General features: G+C 36.7%; 1 pseudogene; it reads right to left on the reverse strand.

Annotated features, from left to right (window-relative positions):
- Nucleotides 1-12,227: 12,227 nt before the first annotated feature.
- LOC101400227 (olfactory receptor 7A17-like) lies at nucleotides 12,228-13,306 on the reverse strand (annotated as a pseudogene).
- Between the last annotated feature and the right edge of the window lie 6,756 nt (nucleotides 13,307-20,062).

Below are 20,062 nucleotides of genomic sequence, written 5' to 3' on the forward strand. Positions count from 1 at the left end.
CTAAGAACAGGAACCAGACAAGGATGCCCACCGTCACCACTCCTATTTAACATAGTATTGGAAGTCCTAGCCAGAGCAATCAGGCAAGAGACAGAAATAAAAGGGATCCAAATTGGAAAGGAAGAAGTGAAACTGTCACTATTTGCAGAGGACATGATTTTATATATAGAAAACCCTAAAGAATCCACCAGAAAACTTTTAGAAGTAATAAACGAATATGGTAAAGTTGCAGGATGCAAAATCAACATACAAAAATCAGTTGCATTTCTGTACACTAACAACGAAGTAGCAGAAAGAGAAATTAAGAATACCATCCCATTTACAATTGCAACAAAAAGAATAAAATACCTAGGAATAAACTTAACCAAAGAGGTGAAAGATCTGTACACCGAAAACTATAAAACATTTCTGAAAGAAATTGAAGAAGACACAAAGAAATGGAAAGATATTCCGTGCTCTTGGATTGGAAGAATTAACATAGTTAAGATGTCCATACTTCCTAAAGCCATCTATAGATTCAATGCAATCCCTATCAAAGTTCCAACAACATTTTTCACAGAAATAGAACAAAGAATCCTAAAATTCATATGGAACAACAAAAGACCCCGAATAGCTAAAGGAATCCTGAGAAAAAAGAACAAAGCTGGAGGTATCACACTCCCTGATTTCAAAATATACTACAAAGCTATAGTAATCAAAACAGCATGGTACTGGCACAAAAACAGACACACAGATCAATGGAATAGAATTGAAAGCCCAGAAATAAACCCACACATCTATGGACAGCTAATCTTTGACAAAGGAGCCAAGAACATACAATGGGGAAAAGAAAGTCTCTTCAACAAATGGTGTTGGGAAAACTGGATAGCCATATGCAAAAAAATGAAAGTAGATCCTTACCTTACACCATACACAAAAATTAACTCCAAATGGATTAAAGACTTGAATGTAAGACCTGAAACTGTGAAAGTTGTAGAAGAAAACATAGGCAGTACGCTCTTCGACATCGGTCTTAGCAACATCTTTTCAAACACCACATCTGACCGGGCAAGAGAAACAATAGAAAAAATAAACAAATGGGACTACATCAAACTAAAAAGCTTCTGCACAGCAAAGGAAACCATCAACAAAACGAAAAGACAACCTAACAATTGGAAGAAGATATTTGCAAACCATACTTCTGATAAGGGCTTAATCTCCAAAATATATAAAGAACTCATGCATCTCAACAACAAAAAAACTACCAACCCAATTAAAAAATGGGCAAAAGACCTGAACAGACATTTCTCCAAAGAAGATATACAGATGGCCAACAGACACATGAAAAGATGTTCAAAATCACTAACTATCAGGGAAATGCAAATCAAAACTACAATGAGATATTACCTCACGCCTGTCAGAATGGCTATAATTAACAAGACAGGAAACAACATGTGTTGGAGAGGATGTGGAGAGAAGGGAACTCTCATACACTGCTGGTGGGAGTGCAAACTGGTGCAGCCACTATGGAAAACAGTATGGAGATTCCTCAAAAAATCAACGATAGAACTACCATATGATCCGGCTATTCCACTGTTGGGTATTTATCCAAAGAACTTGAAAACACCAATTTGCAAAGGTACATGCACCCCTGTGTTCATTGCAGCCTTATTCACAATAGCCAAGACTTGGAAGCAACCTAAGTGCCCATCAAGGGACGAATGGATAAAGAAGATGTGGTATATATACACAATGGAATACTACTCAGCCATAAGAAACGACGAAATCCAGCCATTTGTGACAACATGGATGGACATTGAGGGTATAATGCAAAGTGAAATAAGTCAGAGGGAGAAGGCCAAATATCGTATGATTTCCTTCATTAAGTAGTAGATAATAACAACAATAAACAAACACATAGGGACAGAGATTGGATTGGTGGTTACCAGAGGGGAAGGGGGGAGGGAGGAGGGTGAAAGGGATAATTCGGTGCATGTGTGTGGTGATGGGTTGTAATTAGTATTTTGGTGGTGAACATGATGTAGTCCATGCAGAAATAGAAGTACAATGATGTACACCTGAAATTTTTGCAATGTTATAAACCAATGTTACTGCAATAAACAAATAAGCTAAAAACAAACAAACAAAAAAAAACAAACAAAAAAACAAAAACAGCCATAAAAAGACCTTACAGCAAAAGAATCTTTAATAAATATTTTTGGCCATCTGAGCAGACCCACCTGCTAGAAAAATAGTTTGGATCTAACTATTCTTTTCAGTTTTGTACCTGAGAACAGGATAAAATTTTGAAGATCTCTGTGTTTATCTGTCTGTGTGTATTTGTTTGCCTCCAGATGGTATAGTTTCTAAAGGAGCTCTATTTAGTTGGTTTGGAGTAAACACTTTCATAAGTTATTTCTGAATGTAATAGATCTAGGCCACATTTCTTTCAAGTTAACATAATATAAAATGACCTTTGGTAAATGAAAGCTTTTTTAAGTTTGTTGGTTTAATTAAAATAAATATGTTTTCAGAGTTATCAGCATTGGATATGATGCAGACCTTTTATCTCTGTTAGAAAATTTGTCATCAAAAGCAAGTGACAGAAGATTTGTGGAAGTAAAACTCTGAGGAGTTTTGTACATGGTCAAGTTGGCTAAGATTCAAATAAATATTAAGCTGGAACAAAGCTAACATTTGGCTTTCTCTCTCTTAGAAAGATAATTTTCTTAAACTTTTAATCTGCTCTTGGTAAAGAGATTATAAAAGTTTTCTTCTTTGAGTAGTCTACCAGAAGGGTAGGAATTTTATGTTTTATCAAAATAAATTTCCTATGTTGTTTTTATCAGATCTTTAATCACAGGTGCTAAGGTTTTTCAAATAACACTTAATTTTTTGCATTTGCCTAAAAATTTTTAACTATAACCTTGTTTAAATGGATAGCTAAACGTTGTTTCATGAAACTATGATATTATGTTTGTAAATGTTATCAATGTAGGTATTTTAAAATTGTATAACATTACTAAAATTCTGATCTGTCCTGGTTATCAGTCATAATTCTGCTCATTATTTTAAAGTGCTGTATGTCACAAAATTAACCAAATTTCTTTGTCAATTGCCATTTTGGGGTCTTGTTTATAGATAGTTGTGTTACTTTAATGCTTTTGAAAAATATGTTTCATATTCAGAAAGATTCATGGAAAGGACTCTGACACTCTAGAATACAGCTTTCTGATAAACTTTCAGATCATAAAACTAAACTGGGTAAGAAATTACAAAGTTCTAAGAAATTGTTGACTTCGTAAAACTGCTAACAGAGGATTAAGATGAAGAGTCAATTGGGGGCAGCCCGGTGGTGCAGAGGTTAAGTGCGCGCACTCCACTTTGGTGGCCCGGGGTTCGCAGGTTCAGATCCTGGATGCACACTGACACACTGCTTGCCAAGCCATGCTGTGGCAGCATCCCATATAAAGTAGAGGAAGATGGGCATGGATGTTACCCCAGGACCAATCTTCCTCAGCAAAAAAGAGGAGGATTGGCATTGAATGTTAGCTCAGGGACAATCTTCCTCACACACACACACAAAAAAGATCAAGAATCCATTGCACGGGACTGAGTGGACTAATGAGTATAATTATAATTTTTATAACTTTTGTTTAAGATATTGCTTATTTTTTTAATGTTTTGTTTTTCCAGGTTTAAGAAAAACTTTTTCTCTTTCTCTTAAGAAACTATGACTTATACTTTTGTAAACAGAATAGAAATATTTAACTTTTTCTCCCTACCTGATCCCTCCAGAATTTGGAAAGTCTTAGTAAGTGAACATTCTTATTTCATGGCAATATAGTTATTTGCATAAGTTCAATGAAATCTGTTCTCTTTATAACAGGTCACAATTGGAAACATTGGTTATATTACCAAAGCTTTGACTGGAACAAAATATTTTAAAAAGCATATGCAGGCTTGGAAATGACCAGACAGCTCTTGAGAAATGAAGATTGGACTTTATGGAATAAAGCCACTTGGAAATATTGGCCTGGTACCTTATTTACAGAATTCCCAAACTGCAAACTTACAGATAGTAAGGAAGGTCACTTATCTGGCAGATACCTGGAACCTCAATATTTGTGGGAACCTCAAAAAAAGAGAGGAATTCACCCAAATATGTAGGTATTGCAGGAATAATCTGATGACAAGTCCTTGGCTTGGCTTTCCTGACCTTGAGATGCCTTTAAGGTTCAATCTGAGATTCCTTATAAAAAGTTCCAGCAAAGCAGATTTAAAAGAGCCTATATGATCAATGGCTATTCTTTCTGTACTTATGTAAATAATTGGGCCAAGTTTTTTAAAACTAGACTTATTTTACAAACCAATGAGTCTTAATTTGGCTATCTTTGACAAAAATGAGGGTGATTTTGAGAGAAAAATTATGTTTCAACAGAAACTATAATACACATTTGTAAATGTTAAATTCTGGTTCTGTTAACTGTCTTTGAGGTTTTTGTTATATCTGTTAAATGGACTGGATCATAAATTCTTCTAGTCTCTTCAAATATCTGGCTACAAATCTCCAAACTAACGTTTTCAAATTTTTCCATCATTTTCATTTGGAATCCTTGGGAACTCATTCTGCCCTCTTTCCTGAAGCCTTGCAAACTGAAGCTGATATAACCTAACTTGATATAAACCTAAGTGAAGGCACCATGGTAGCCCATGTTTGGACAATCTTCATGCCTGTTGCTGTGTAAGCCACTTAGAAGGTTTGCCTGAATGCCTGATAACATCATTGGAGACATTTTAAACTGCAGGAGATGCTTCAACACTGACATCTAGAGATCTTCTTGACTGGCCATCCCCTGAGCCCAGAAATTGGTATATAATTTACTCCAATCATTAACTTTGTTTTTCTTTTTGTTTCTCTAGAAATACTTATTAAATACCTGGTTACTTACTTACATAATATAGGCCTAACTTTGGGAGCCCACCTAAATCACCGTCTTAGTAAGAGCAGTGGTTCAATGAGATGGAACAACCTACATCACTTATCAGCAGATATCCCCAGAGGTACCAGGTCCAGACTGGTTTTTAGGACTGTTTTGTTGGATTCCCCAAGGTATTAAGTCTACTTTTTCAGGGACTGTTAAAATTTGGGTTGTCTATACTTCTTATCCTTTTGGTCAGATACTTAATGTACCTTTAAATGTTGTTCCAACCTGTTAAACAAGGTACAAAAGCTCTAATAATACAAAATGTCAACCTGAAGCTGGGAACAAAAAAAAAAAAAACTTCCAAATGAGTGCTAAACAGTCTCATGCCTCTAACCTGGACCTACGCCCCAATTCAGCAGGAAGTAGCTAGGTGGGTCATCACCGCTAATCCCTCAAGATTGAGAAATAAACATAAAATGGGGGGGTGGGGAATTGATGCCGGCCCTGATATCAGTTCCTCTATATTAAACCCAGCATATATGGGGTTAAAACCAAAAGCACTCATCTTCTATCCCTCTTTCTCTATGTTACATTCATATGTAAATATTGGTTTTTTAAACCTTTGCATCCCTGAACTTCACAAGGCAGATAGAGTTTACAAGTTGTTAAAAGTCCAGGTGGCCTTAAGCTGGGCTCACACTGAAGTTTTGGCTAATTGCCAGTTCTTGAGGTTTGTTACAGGGAAACTGATATCAAGAAGCTAAAGCTTCTCAGCCCTCAACTCCTTGGCTTCCTGGTGCTAGAATCCACCCCCCACCGTGGAGATGGTTGAAGGACACCCGCCTTCGATTCCCTTATCTCCCCATCCTCCTCCCTGCCAGCAGCCTCACAAGGCAAAACACAGGCTGGTGGGAAAGTGCTGACCAGCAAAGCCATAGGTTTCCCCTCCCTACAAGCAGCCTCCCCTCCCTATAAGCAGCCACATTCCTTTAAAACCCATTGCCTCCCTTCTTTCAGGGAGATGAGACAAATTTGAGAACTCTTGTCTCCTGGCTGACATCATCTGAAATAAAAACTCTGTCTTTGCCATAAGCCTAGTGTTCTAGTGTTATTTGGCCCCTCTTGTGTGGCGGGTAAAGAACCTGGGCATGTATCCGATAACAAGCCCTCTCCTATCCTTTGCAAGTACTGACCCTTGGGTAATTTTGGCTCCACAACTGAAGGACTACTCTGTGAGAACTCAACTTGATGCCCTGTGTTAGTAAATCCTTCTCTCTTACTCATTGTAATATGAACTATCAGTCTGTGCGAGTTCTGGAAATTGTTCTACCTCTGTTTTTCTGGTTTTACCCCTAATCTTAGGTAATGTCCTCTCTTTTGTGTACATACCAGCACTCAGACAAAGACTCCAGGGGAAACTTCTTGAGATCTCTGAAATTATCTCTGTGTGCAGCACCCTCCTCTCTGATCATTTGCTTTGCAAATTCCAGCTGCCTCAGCCTCTCAAAACTCCAAACTCAGTCTCCTCAACTCAACAAGTCTGTTTGGGATCCCCCTTCCCTAGACAGTAGCCTGTGGTTTCTCTCCAGGAGGCAAACTGGAAGAGTCATAGAGTTCACCCCATTGTTTCCCTTTTTCAGGAATCACTGTCCTCTCCTACATTATGCTTTGTCTGAAGAGTATTGTTCTGTATATTTTCTTCTTTTTGGTTGTTGTTTAAGATGTGAGGTAAGTCCAGTCTCTGTTATTACATCATGAGGAGTAGCAGAAGTACTGAAAATTGTTTATGAGGTATCCCAAAAATCTACATCTTCAACTGTAAAAGTGAGAACACTTATAGTAATTGCTGATATATTCAGATTTACTTCTATCATATTACATGTTCTATATTTATATTTCCTGTTTATCAAGCTTTCCCCTCTGTTAGGTGCTTTATATCTCTTCTTTTTGCCTAGTTATTTAATAATACATAGTTTTCCATAGACATTTCAAAAAGATGAAAGAAAAATCTATATCTTTACTCACCTATGGAAAAATACAGATACTTTAATTATGATTACAGTATTTTAGTTCTATTCTGTTTTATTTCCTGCAAATTAGACATTCTTGTTGTTTATGTAGTCAATGATTAACAATAGGATTCTTTTTTAAGAATTAAATTTGGGCCTTCATATGATTGTTCTTTTATATAAAGTCCACCACCCATATCTACCATATCAAGGGTCTTTTAATAATAACTTCTCTCAGATTTTTTCCAGTTAAAACATCTTTATTTTAAGTCCTTCTTGAAAGATAATTTCACTTGGTACAGCATTCTTTGTTGATGTTATTTAATATCAGTACATTATAGATACTATTTCACTGGATTATATTTTTTATTATTGCTTTGAGACATCAGTAGTCATTCAGGTCTCATTTCCTTGAAAGTCTGCTTTTATTTCTGGCTGTTTTTAAGATTTTGTCTTATTTCTTGGTATTCTGCAGTTTTCTTATGAGGAATCTAGATTAGATACTTCTAGTATTAATTGGGATTTGTTAGACTTTCTGAACTTGAGAATTTGTGTTTCAAAAATTCTAAAACACTCTCAGCCATTAAGATATTTGAATATTACCTTTTCCTTATTATTTTAATTATTCCTCTCTAGGACTCTGAATAAACATATTTTAAACAATTTCACCCTCTCCACATATTTCTTAACATATTTTTCATCTCTTTTTCCCTCAAGACTGTCTTATTAACATTTTTTCAGTATCTATCTTCCAGTCCACTAATTTTTCTTCATTTGGCTCTAATCTCTCAGTTAATAGATTCATGGCCTTTTGCAACTTTCATCATTATGTTATTTATCTCTAGAGATTCTATTTAATTATTTTCAAATATGTTTGTGCCCTGGTGTGTATTTTCAAGATTCTCTTTAATTGTATCAAATTTATTTTAAAAAGTGATTCCATGTTCTGTATCTGATAATTTCAATAACTGAAATACTACTGTTTATTTTTCTACTGGCTCTTACTCATGTTACTTTTTTTTCTTAGTTGTTCTGTGATATTTTTTACCATTTCTTTTTATTTTCTGTATGCATTTATTTGTGAGAATTATTTGAGGCCTCAATGGGAAATGAATTTTTCCAGACACAATTTATATTTCATTTTATTTTGCCACTACCAAGTTGGGATAACGTAAAATCAACATTGTCATCTAAAGTTTTCAGGCCACATAGTCGGTGTGATTTTAGATTGCTGGGCTGGCTTATCACTCAGAGGCTATTCCCCGCCATGTAGAACCATAGCCAGGCCAAGCATGCCTCTTGCTACTTCTTTTCTTCCTGTGTTTATTTATAGTTAATCATTAGATGCAAATATAAAAATAAGGGTCTCACTTTTTAGAGGAATTTTCACTAGAGTTTCTACTTTGGGGTGCCTGGAGTTAATCCCCATCTTAAACCTACTTCGCCAATATAAAATCTGAAGTTCTTCAGTGTTGATATATACCCTGAAAACTACAACTGTCATTTGAACGCATTTACCCAAGGCGTTCCCTATTTTCATTTATTTTGGAGTTCAATTAATTCCTTACATTCAGACTGCTCAGAAATGAATTTAAAATGATGATTTCTTTAATAAAAATTCATTTTTCCAGCATGTTATTTGAGAGAGCAAAGTGATGTTTCTTCCATAGTAGAAATGGTCCAATATACTCAACCTGTCACCAGGTGGCTGACTGGTTCCTCCAGCGAATGGTACCCTATTGGGTGTTTCAGTCTCTGCTAATGGCAGATTGGTTGCTCAGCAGGGACAATAGCTGAATTTAACTTGGTGACTGTAAGTCCATGTTGCTATCCCTGCTACTGTAGCCATCTAATCATTAGTAAGAACAGAAGTACCTGGGGGAAAAGGCGTCTGATGTCCACATAAGCTTGTTTATTTTTGCAATGATCTTCCTATATGGAAGTTTCCTTCTGTGAAAATTCATACAGGATACAGGTATGTTCATACTCTATGCTTATTCAAGGAGGTCTATCCACATACTTCTATGCCAGACCTTTCTGTCACCAATGTCCCAATCATTTTCCTTCCAAATCCCTAAACACCCAGTCAAACCATCAATTGATTCAATTGATTCAAATGAAACAATATAAATCTGTACCACTGCTCATATTTCTTTCCAGGCATAAAAGGCAACCAGATGGATTGCTCAAGGTTCTGCCTCCCTCAGAAGACTTACCTTCACTGCTTTTCTTCAGGGGCGCTACTGAGTGGGCATGCCATACTATTGGTCTCCAAGTTTGGATTGTGCTGGAATATCCCGTTAATCAGGCCTGACTTTTTTCTTTCTTACTCAACTGTTCATAATAAACTGCCTAAGAGGCCACAAATGCAGGCTTAGGAAGCTTAAGAGCCAGAAAATTTGAACTACTTGCTCATTTATATTTCTTGTACCTTCAGGACCAGCTCAACACTGATCTTGTGTATCCTGCTTGCCTTGGGGTACTACTGCACATGGCCAAATGTATGTCTTGGTGAGTTCAGGATGAGCAGCTCCAATTACATGGTATCTTGGAGACCCCAGGTTAAGAATTTTTTCTCTACTAGGGCCCAGCAACAAGACATAAGCTTTTTCTCAAGTGAAGAATAGTTACCTACAAAGGGTGGTATAACATTACTCTAAATTCCTGAAGGTCTGCTTTGTAATTCACTTATAAAAGTCAGAAAAGGCTCCATTCAGCACCTCATCTACCATGGACACTTCAAGTACAATTGCATCTGTTGAGTAAGAGCAGTATACACAAATGAAGTGTATGTTGACTCCAAAATACATAGAAGCCCAAAAGGAATTGTGCCTCTTTCTTAGTGTTAGGAAAGGCCAAATGCAGCAATTTGACTTCATATTGAGATGGGTATCTCAACATTCCCCTGTACTGCTAGTAATTTCACCACCTTGGTAAGCTCCTTAATTTTTGTGAAATATATATTCCATATTCAGACATACATATTTTTATGTAGATGTGCATAGTATTTGCTAATTTCCTGACTATCACCTGCTTTTGTTAGTCTTTAGTAATAACTATAGAAAAAGAAGCATTTGCCCAATCAATAGCCACATTCCAAGTTCTGTGGGATGTGTGGATTTGCTCCAACAATGAAGTCAGTTTCGAAGAACAATTACAACTGGTGCCGTCACCAGATTAAGTTCATGAAAATCCAGTGTCATTTTCCAAGCCCTGTCTATCTTCCAAATGAGCACAGTGTTTAACAGATATGGTATGAATCAACATCTCTGTACCTTTAAAGTACTTGATAATGGATCTAATCTCTCAAATCTTTCCAGTAATAGAGTATTGCTTTTGGAGGATTTTAGCTTTCAGTTTCCTTACCTGGAACTTGAACTGAAAATTAACGCCATTTCAAGTCCTAAGGTCAATATTTTTGTCCTCCAAGTTCTCCAGTGCCCTTAGAAGCAACCCACCAACCCATTACACTTCTTTCACTAAAATGTTATAAGATAGCGAATATGAGGATACTCAGTGTTCTGCCTTCTATGGGTATTTATCTATAGTTATCTACACATTTAAGTTTAATGTAATTTAAATTTGTTTAATTTAATTACTGTTTTGTTATAATATGCCAAGAACTATTGGTGTCCCCTTTAGCACAACAAATAGAGTCATTAATGCCTTTCAATCTAATCAGATCACAGAATCAATTCCAGATACCCATTCCTAAGGTTCCATTCCTTTGGAACCAATTTGGAACCAATAATTGTAGAACTTAGCTTTCAGTCATGAAACCCAGACTACTATGAATTAGGGTTAATGGATTTATTATAGGAATTACACCTCATACACTTGAGGGAGCAGGTTGAGAAGGGAAGACTTGAAAGAGGAAGTTTTGAATCTCAAAGGAGCCACCAACCAGTTAATTGGAGAGCATCTACCTGCTGAAGAGAGACCGCAAAGGTTAAGTTTGTGGTGAAGCCTTTGAAAATCTGTCATCTCTCTCTCTCTGCAGCCAAGTGTCTGTTGATAGTCTTGAGGCCACTCTTGATCACCAGGGACATCAGTTGTAAGAAGAGCTGAGCAGAACAGAATAGAGTGAGGTCAAGCTGGAACTCATTCGCACACGTGCATCTGCCTGTTGCCTCATCAAATGCCAAAAACCTTCAGAGAGTAATTATTGTTTCACTTCTGCCTGTTAAATCACATGATAATTCTCTTTTAGCTTGAGGGAAGCTGATTCTAGAAAACCTGTTAACCAAGTTGATATAGAACAGCTCAGCACAACCAACACATCCTCCTGGTTAGATGGTATTAGGCAGGAGGACAGGATTCAGTTTCTAAACTTTCATGTGGCTGGTCAGAAATGTTCTAGAGTGTGGCAAACTATGTTACTGTTCAAAATATTTACCACCACTCATTCAGTGAAATATGTTTCCCTCCTCCATTGACTAGTTTGGCTACAGTGAATTTCAGTTAAATACAATGTCTATAGTGAATCAATCTATGCAATTACACTTATTTTCCAAGTAGACTCCATTTTACTATAATTAACCATGCAAACAATTATTACATCGCTAATTTGTACCAAAGGTCGTGTTTGATACTACTGAATAAGATAAAAGTCTCTCTGTTTACAAAATATTAAGTGTATTAAAGTCTACATAAGGGGTAAACAAAATATGGCATGTAAGCCAAATCTGTACGCCGCTTATTTGGGTCAATCATGTTTTATTGGAATGCAGGCATGTTCAGTTGTTTTCATGTTGTCTTTGGCTGAGTTTTGTCACAACGCTAGAGTTGAATGGTTGTGGTAGACATCATGTGACCTGCAAAGCCAAAATTATTTACTCTCTGGCTCTTTACAGAAAAACTGGACAACCTGTGATCTAGATTATTAGAAAAATAATATGGAGATACAGATACTGAAAGATTTACACGTGGAGATGACATCATTGTAATCAATGGTATAATTCTGAACGAAAAATTAAGTTCAATCTCTTATTATATCTGTAGAAATTTTAGCCTTCATCACAGATATGACACATAAAAGGGGAAAACATCATCTGTATATTAATATTTCTATGGATTGGACTAGTTTAATACAGTTGTTCAAAATATAAATGTCACCACTTAATTAATAAATGATTACTACCAAATTTCTTCATTTCCAAAATAAGAGATGAATTTTAGGTAAAGGAAAACATGAAAATGGTGAAAACTATTTGGAGATATCTAGATATATTATCAGTGTAATATTAAGGAAGCAGATGTTAGAAAACACACGAACTGGAGATTTTAAAGAGTTAGGAACTTTAGGAATAAGGAAAAAGAGACAGACATTCACACCCACCAAAATATCTGGATTTCTGAATCTCAAGAGATATTTTTTAGTTTTGTGCTATTAATGGGCACTTCTGCAGTCCGAAGACAAGCATCCCTGTCACTCTTAGAAAGTGAGAGTCATGACAAGACTTATCAAAGTAGCTTTTATGTCCTTCTTCCTAAGACTGTGGATAAAAGGGTTCAGCATGGACGTCACCACAGAGTACATAACTGAAGCTATTGTACTGACTTCAGAATTTGGGGTAGTAGCAGAACTCACATACACCCCAAGTCCTGTACCATAGAACAAGGAGAGGATAGAGAGGTGAGACACACAGGTGGGAAAATGCTTTAGATTTGCCACCAGCTGATGAAATTCTCAAAATAGAGGCTACAATCGTAGAGTATGAAAAAATGATCCCATTGTGTGGAATGACACCTATAATTTCAGTTGCAAAATACATCATTATATCACTGAGAAATGTGTCACAACAAGCAAGCTGGACCAGCTGATTAAGTTCACAGAAAAAGTGAGGGATTTCCAACTCTGTACAAAAAGACAGTTGCAAAACCATTAACCTCTGTGACAATGACTGCAGGGCAGTTATGACCCATGATGCCATAAGCAGAAGGCCACAAAGCCAGGGATTCATGATGACCATGTAATGGAGGGGGTGACAGGTGGCCACAAACTGATCTTAGGCCATCACAGTCAGGAGGAAGTTATCCAAATCTCCAAAAAGCATAAAGAAGTGTATCTGAGTGATGCATCCTGCATAGGTAATGACTTTTTCTGTGTCTGGATGTTCAGCAGCATTTTGGGGATTGTGGTGGAGGTGAAACAGATGTCTGCAAAAGAGAGATTGGAGAGGAAGAAGTACACAGCCATGTGGATGTGGGAGTCAGTGAGGATGGCCAGTATAATGAGAAGGTTCCCAAAGAATGCGACCAGGTACATGGATAAAAACAGCCCAAAGAAGAGAGCTGAAGTAATACCTCTTTGGTGAGTCCCAGGAGGATAAATTTTGAAATATGTGTTTGGTTTTCTGGTTCCATGTAGCCAATGAATCTGTTGAAAAAGAGACAAAAGTAATACAAATTTAGCCTCAAACAGTGTTGAAATAATTAATAGAAATGACATTTGTCTTTGCACCTATTTAATGAATTATCATATATTATGTATAGATCAATGTGTTTTTAGCTGAAAAATCAGGGAATTCCAAATGCTCCCTTTTATTCTTGATGCTGTCACTGATAGCCATTATAGCCCTTTGTCCTCAATATTTGCGCTAGGTAATTTCCCCTGCAAATTCTCTGAGACTTTCTTTTCTTCATTCATCAAATATACTTGACCAATTATTTTGTGGCAAGTATTGTTCAAGTCCGTGGATATAGCAGTGAAGTTAATTTAAAAAAAATCCTTTTTATGTGTCTGTTGGCCATCTGTATATCTTCTTTGGAAAAATGTATGTTTATATCCTCATGCCCATTTTTGGATCAAGTTGTTTGTTTTTTTTGTTGTTGGGTTGTATGAGTTTTTCATATATTTTGGATATTAACCCCTTATCAAATACATGATTTGTAAATATCTCCTCTCAAAGCTAGGTTTTTTCATTTTGTTGATGGTTTTCTTTGCCCTGCAGAAGCTTTTAAGTTTGATGTAGTCCCATTTGTTTATTTTTTCTTTTGTTTACCTTGCCTGAGGAGACATGATATTCAAAAAGATGCTGCCAAGATCGGTATCAAAGAGTGTACTTCCTATGTTTTCTTCTAGAAGTTTTATCATTTCAGGTCTTACATTGGGAAATGCAAATCAAAACTACAATGAGATATTATCTCACACACATAGAAATGGCTATTGTTAAAAAAAAAACAAGAAGTAACGAGTGTTGGAGAGGATGTGGAAAAAAAGAACCCTGGTACACAGCTGGTGGTAATGTAAATTGGTGCAGCCACTATGAAAAACAGTATGGAGATTCCTCAAAAAATTAAAAATAGAAATACCACATTATCCAGATATTCCATTTCTGGGTATTATCCAAAGAACATGAAAACACTAATTCAAAAAGATATATGCACCCCTATGTTCATTACAGCATTATTCAAAATAGCCAAGACTTGGAAGAACTTAAGTGCCATCAACAGATGAATGGATAAAGAAGATGTGGATAAAATGGATAAAATTTTATGGAGGAGTCAGCCTCCATAAAATTATATGGATGAATGAATGGATAAAAAGATGAATGGATAAACCATGAAATACTATTCAACCATAAAAAAGATGAAATCTTGCCATTTGCAACAACATGGGTGGAACTTAAGGATATTATGCTAACTGAAATAAGTCAAACAGAGAAAGACAATTAGCTTATGACTTCACTCACATGTGGAAGATAAGTAAAAAAACAAACGTAGATACAGAGAACAGAATGGTGGTTACCAGAGGGGAAGGGTGCAGGGGGAGAGTGAAAGGTCTAAAGGGGTACATGTATTCAGTGATGAGTGGCAACTAGACTTTTGGTGGTAAACTTGATGTACTCTATACAGAAGTCAAAATATAATGACATACACCTGAAATTTATATATTATAAGCTATAATATATATAATATATAAATTTATATATTATATATTATAAATGTTATAAACCAATGTGACTTCAATAAAAAAATCCTTATCTTTAACAAGTACTATTGCATGGTATGTGTGTGCATTGGGGTGACAGTAAATTATCAGTAAATCATATTTCCTGTGATTAAATTACCTTGAGTACAATAAGGTAATTAGTACAATGTAAGTATAATACAGTTTGAAGAAGAAAAGTCTTCTTTTGTAGGTCACCTCTGATTAGGACCATTTGAGAAGAGAATCTAAGGGAAATGGGGATGTAAGCCAAGACTATATCTTTAGGAGAGTATTTAGAGTAGAGAAATAGCCAGTTTAATGACCTAGAGACAGGAGCATTCCTAGAACCATCAAGAATAGCAAGAAAGATGGTGTGGCTTGAATGGAAAAAAACAACCTAGATCAAGTTTGTGGTAAGATCAGAGAAAGAAAACGAGGTTAGATTATTTTGCTCCTGTTAATAGCTACTAACACATGTAATCCTATATTTGAGTTGCTGATGTTTATATGCATGTGTATATTATATTACATCATATCATTGCAAATCATATCATATGTTATATTTATATAGTTGTATAGACTAAATATAATGTATATAAAGAATACATAGATCATTCCTCCATAAACTACATTTTTTATCTTTCAATTTCCATTTTGTCTAAATTCTGCATCTTGCTTTTGGAACACAATTTCAGTTGAGGATATATGCTCAACCTGTGTCCCCTTTAGTGATTACTTCTCCTATCCCCTTTATACACACACACACATCCAATGCAATGACAGTACTATTGTACATTCTTGCAAACAATGCATAGGTGATTGGTTTTTGTAGCTCTCTCTGTAATTATGAGCCAATCAACTTCCTTCTCCCTTGAAATTGGAGTTTTATAATTCAGGTATTCCTATGGGGGTAGTCATAGGAAATAGATAAAAATGGCACAGAATTGAGGCAGCAGCAATGGGAAACCAATGGAAGCATTACAGTTTCTACTTATCATCCCTAGGAAATGCCCAGAAAAGACAATAATATTGGTAATATCCAACAAGATAAATATCTCCACTCCTTATGACATAAAAGGATTTACATCCTCACAGCATCAAGATTAATTCACAAATATACATCAAAAAAATAAAAATACACACAAAGAAAATTAACAAAGAGTTTGAACAAAAGGTTTCCAATGATTTTCTTTCAAAATTTAATAAGGATGAGAAATATTTAGGTATATGAAACAGTCATTTTAAAACATTGTTAATGAAAAGCTAGTGAATTCTACCAAATACCTAGGGAATAAGTGCCAATGCTCCACAACCTGCCAGAAAATAGAAACAGAGATAACATTTCTTAGCTCATTGGATGATACCAACAATACCCAAATACCTAACCAAAGACATTAAAAGAAGGGAAAACTACAGACCAATATCTCTCATGAATATATATGCAAAAATCTTCATAAAAATAGCAAATCAAATCCAACATGCTTCACACCAATGGACCCATAAAAATTTCACTGAGGTAAAAGACCCTTGAATTTTTGTCAGATTTATTTCCCACCCTCTGGCACACAAATATCCTACCAATACATCTAGAATGGTTGCTATTTCTTGCTCATTTTTTCCAGTCAGCATAATGTCAACAATGTAGTGGATCCATGTGATACCTTAGGCAAGGGAAAGGTGATTAAGATACATGTGAACTAAATTATGACATAGGGCTGGAGCGTTGGTATACCCCTGAGGTTGCACAGTGAAGATTGATTTCTGGTCTGACAGAAAACTGCTTCTGTGGGAACTTACTGACAAATATGGAGATAAAAATATTTTCCAGGTCAATAGCTGCATACCAGGTAACCAGGGGATGTGTTAATTTGCCAAAGCAATAAAACCACATCTGGTACAGCAGCTACAATTGCAGTCACCATCTGGTTAAGCCCATGATAATTTACTCTTATTTTCCAAGATTCATCTGTCTCCTGCAAACAGGAGGGCTGAATGGGGATATGATGGTAATCACTACTCCTGCATCTTTAAGTCCTTCGTGGTGGTACTAATCTCTCCAATCTCTCCAGGAATTTCATAGTGCATTTGGCTTAATATTTTCCTAGGTAAATAGGAAAATTGTAAGCTCTAGTGGCTTCCACTTGGCCTTTCCCACCATAATCGCCCTCACTACTCAGATCAAGGGACCAAACTGAGGATTCTTTCAGCTGCTGAGTATATCTATTCCAATTATATACTCCAGAATTGGAGCAACAACCACAGGATGATTTGGGGGATCTACTAGGCCCACTGTGAGATGAGCCTGAGCTAAAATTTCATTGATAACCTGACTTCCATTAGCCCCTACTCTGACTGGAGGCCACAGTGACATTTTGGGTCTCCTGGAATTAGTGTCAGTTCAAAACCAGTGTCTAGTAATCCCCGAAAGATCTAGTTATTTCCTTTTCTTCAATGCCCAGTTACCCTGGTAAAAGGCTGAAGGTCTCACTGGGGAAGACTAGGATAAATATTAACAGAATAAATTTTTGGCAATATACCAAGGTCTTTCCCCAAGAGGACACAGCCTCTCCTTCATTCAAGGAGTTCTGGGTCTGTAAACTGGTTTTGGGAATTGATTGAGAGGCTGTGGCTGATTTGATTCAGTGTAGACTTTTGTTTACTTGACCTAGAAATTTTTTGCTTATACAGATCAAGTATGAATTTAGTGGGTTTCCATTTCACTTCTATGAACAGCATGATCAACTAGCCAACATCACATGACTGAAGCAGACAGACTATTTCAATGGTGCCTTTGTGTCTGCTGTCTGTTTAGTATGGTAACCACACCCACCTTTCCTTAGTGTCACCACTTGGTCTCTACCATCCCAGGATCCCATTATTCCTATTGCATTTAGGTTTCCTAATTCAGTGGCTGAAGTTTCCACTGTAAGATCCGACCTACAAAGAAGAGCAATCACAGAGCTCTTCATGGATGCTGGGGCTCCTCTCATAAATTTATTTCTCACAGTTGTGGTGAAAGGTATGTCTTCTGGACCCTTCTATTATGAGTGAGTAGGTCTTAAATGATAAATCCACTCTAACATTACACTCTCACTAAGCTTTTGAATCTGTCAACACAAGTAATCCATAATCAATCTATAAATCAAAATTGGGGTGAGTTTATTATGAGCCAGATCTGAGGACCATATAGCCCAGGAGAGTCATTTCACAAAGGAATGGAGCACTCCAAACAAGTGGGGGTATACAGAGTGGTTATATACTGTCAAAGAGCATGTATCACATGTGATTGAAATTTCCCTTTTACAATAGTCATGAGATTGCCTCACAGGCATAGCAATTCACTCAGCAATTGATGAACACAGCAGGTAGCAGGTCTGTTGTCTCAAGTTGGGTGGTCACAAGTGAACACAACAGGCCAGCAATGAAGAGATGCTTATCCTTAAGGAAATGCTGATGTGTGGGAAGTTAAATCTTGATAATAAAGGGCATTGTTCTTGTCTTTGGGACATAGTAAATGCTTAAAAAAGATATACAATGCATCTTCAACGGCCACATCAGGCCCTTTTGGAAAAACAAGGTCAGGCTGAATTAGTTTTACACCAAATGGCTTCTTCATATTCTCCAGTATATCCTATTGCTTGTCATTTGTTTATCAAATCCCTTCTTCTAGATTAAACCAAGGTAAGTTTGGCATTTCTAACTCACTCACTGTGGGCCACCTTTGGTCCATGTTTCAACCAACCAAACAAACTATTAGAGCCCTTCCTCCGTTCCCAAGCTGCAACATTAAATACAGAACCTCTGCTTGATGAGTTCATATCAATAAATTCAGCCTGATCCAACTTTATGTTCCTTTTACCATTAGCCCACACTCTTAATATATCTATTCCCACACATAGTTCCTGGATTTCTGTCTATATAAACTAGAAAACTCAAGTAGTTCTTTTGGAATGCAGCACATCCCTTTGTAGGTCACACTTTGTACTTTGCCTTTAGAGGCCTGCTGGTACATGAGTCCATGAGACCTCAAAGCAAATAGGAGTGGTGAGGGTGGAGCCTGAGGAGACCAGCATTGTCTTGAAATGGCAACTGCCTCAGTGGAGGCCATTAGTTTCCTCAGGCAAGGAGGGTTAATCCCCTCAGACTGAGGTAGGAAGGCAATACCACTGAGGGTGTGGATGACCCTATTCCCCGAGGGGAGGAGGCCAAGTCCACTGGAGGTGGGGAGACAACGTCCTCTGGCAAAGAAGATCCACAAGAATTAGGGGTTCAATGCATCCAGCTTCATCAAGGCCTTCCCATATGTCCCAATTCCAACATTCAGGATCCCATTCCTTCCAAATTAATGGCCTCACTTTAACTGTAGATGCCATATGTGGCTGGGCATTCAACTTGTGTTGTAATTCAACCAGTCACAGGATGAGAGGTTTTCAGCAGTCTCAGCCTTGCAGGTACAGAAGATAAAGGTCTCCCTCAGGGCACACATAAAAGCTTTCAAATCTTTTATGCAGGGACTTGGGATGAAAATTCAAGTCTCTGAGTTTAATTCTTTTATTTCCGCTCTCTGTTCAGCAAAATTAGGAGCAATAAGTCGATTTCATTATATTCATTAGCTTGTCAAAAGTGTTTGAAAGTATCATATACACGGTCACCCAGATCCTCCCTTCTAATAATTGGTTAATTAGAAGTATCCAATGGTAATATTTTACATATTTCTATTGCCAGCTCATGCCATGTATTATCAGTGCTCTCTTTACTACTGGAAATAGGTCATTAATCTTTAAGTCTAATCATATTAGAGGGTGAATTCCAGAAACTCCAGAGCAATTCAGAAAACTCACACTGGTGCAAATAAGTGAATGATTGAATAAGTGAGAAGAGACAAATCTCCCATGCAAAAGATGTCCAGTCATTTATATAGATATTCGACACTCAAGGAAGTGGAGAATAACTTACCGTTAGTGAAACCGGGGCAACACGTAGTAACTCCCTTACAAAGAGTGCAATATAAAAAGGAGAGAGAAAGAATAACTTTACAGTGGCGAAATCTGACAAACAGTATCTCAGTCATATGATCAACATCAAAACCAACAGTGATAAGTCATGATGATAGTATGTTTGATGAAAGATGACATGAGTGGAGCCATATTAAAATAGAGCCAGGGTAGCCATTTTAGAGGAATTGCCTTGCGTCTTATTTTCTTTATCTTCCA

The sequence above is a fragment of the Ceratotherium simum genome, chromosome 39 (genome assembly GCF_057802395.1).
Source record: "Ceratotherium simum simum isolate JZ-2026a chromosome 39, ASM5780239v1, whole genome shotgun sequence".
NCBI lineage: Eukaryota > Metazoa > Chordata > Mammalia > Perissodactyla > Rhinocerotidae > Ceratotherium > Ceratotherium simum.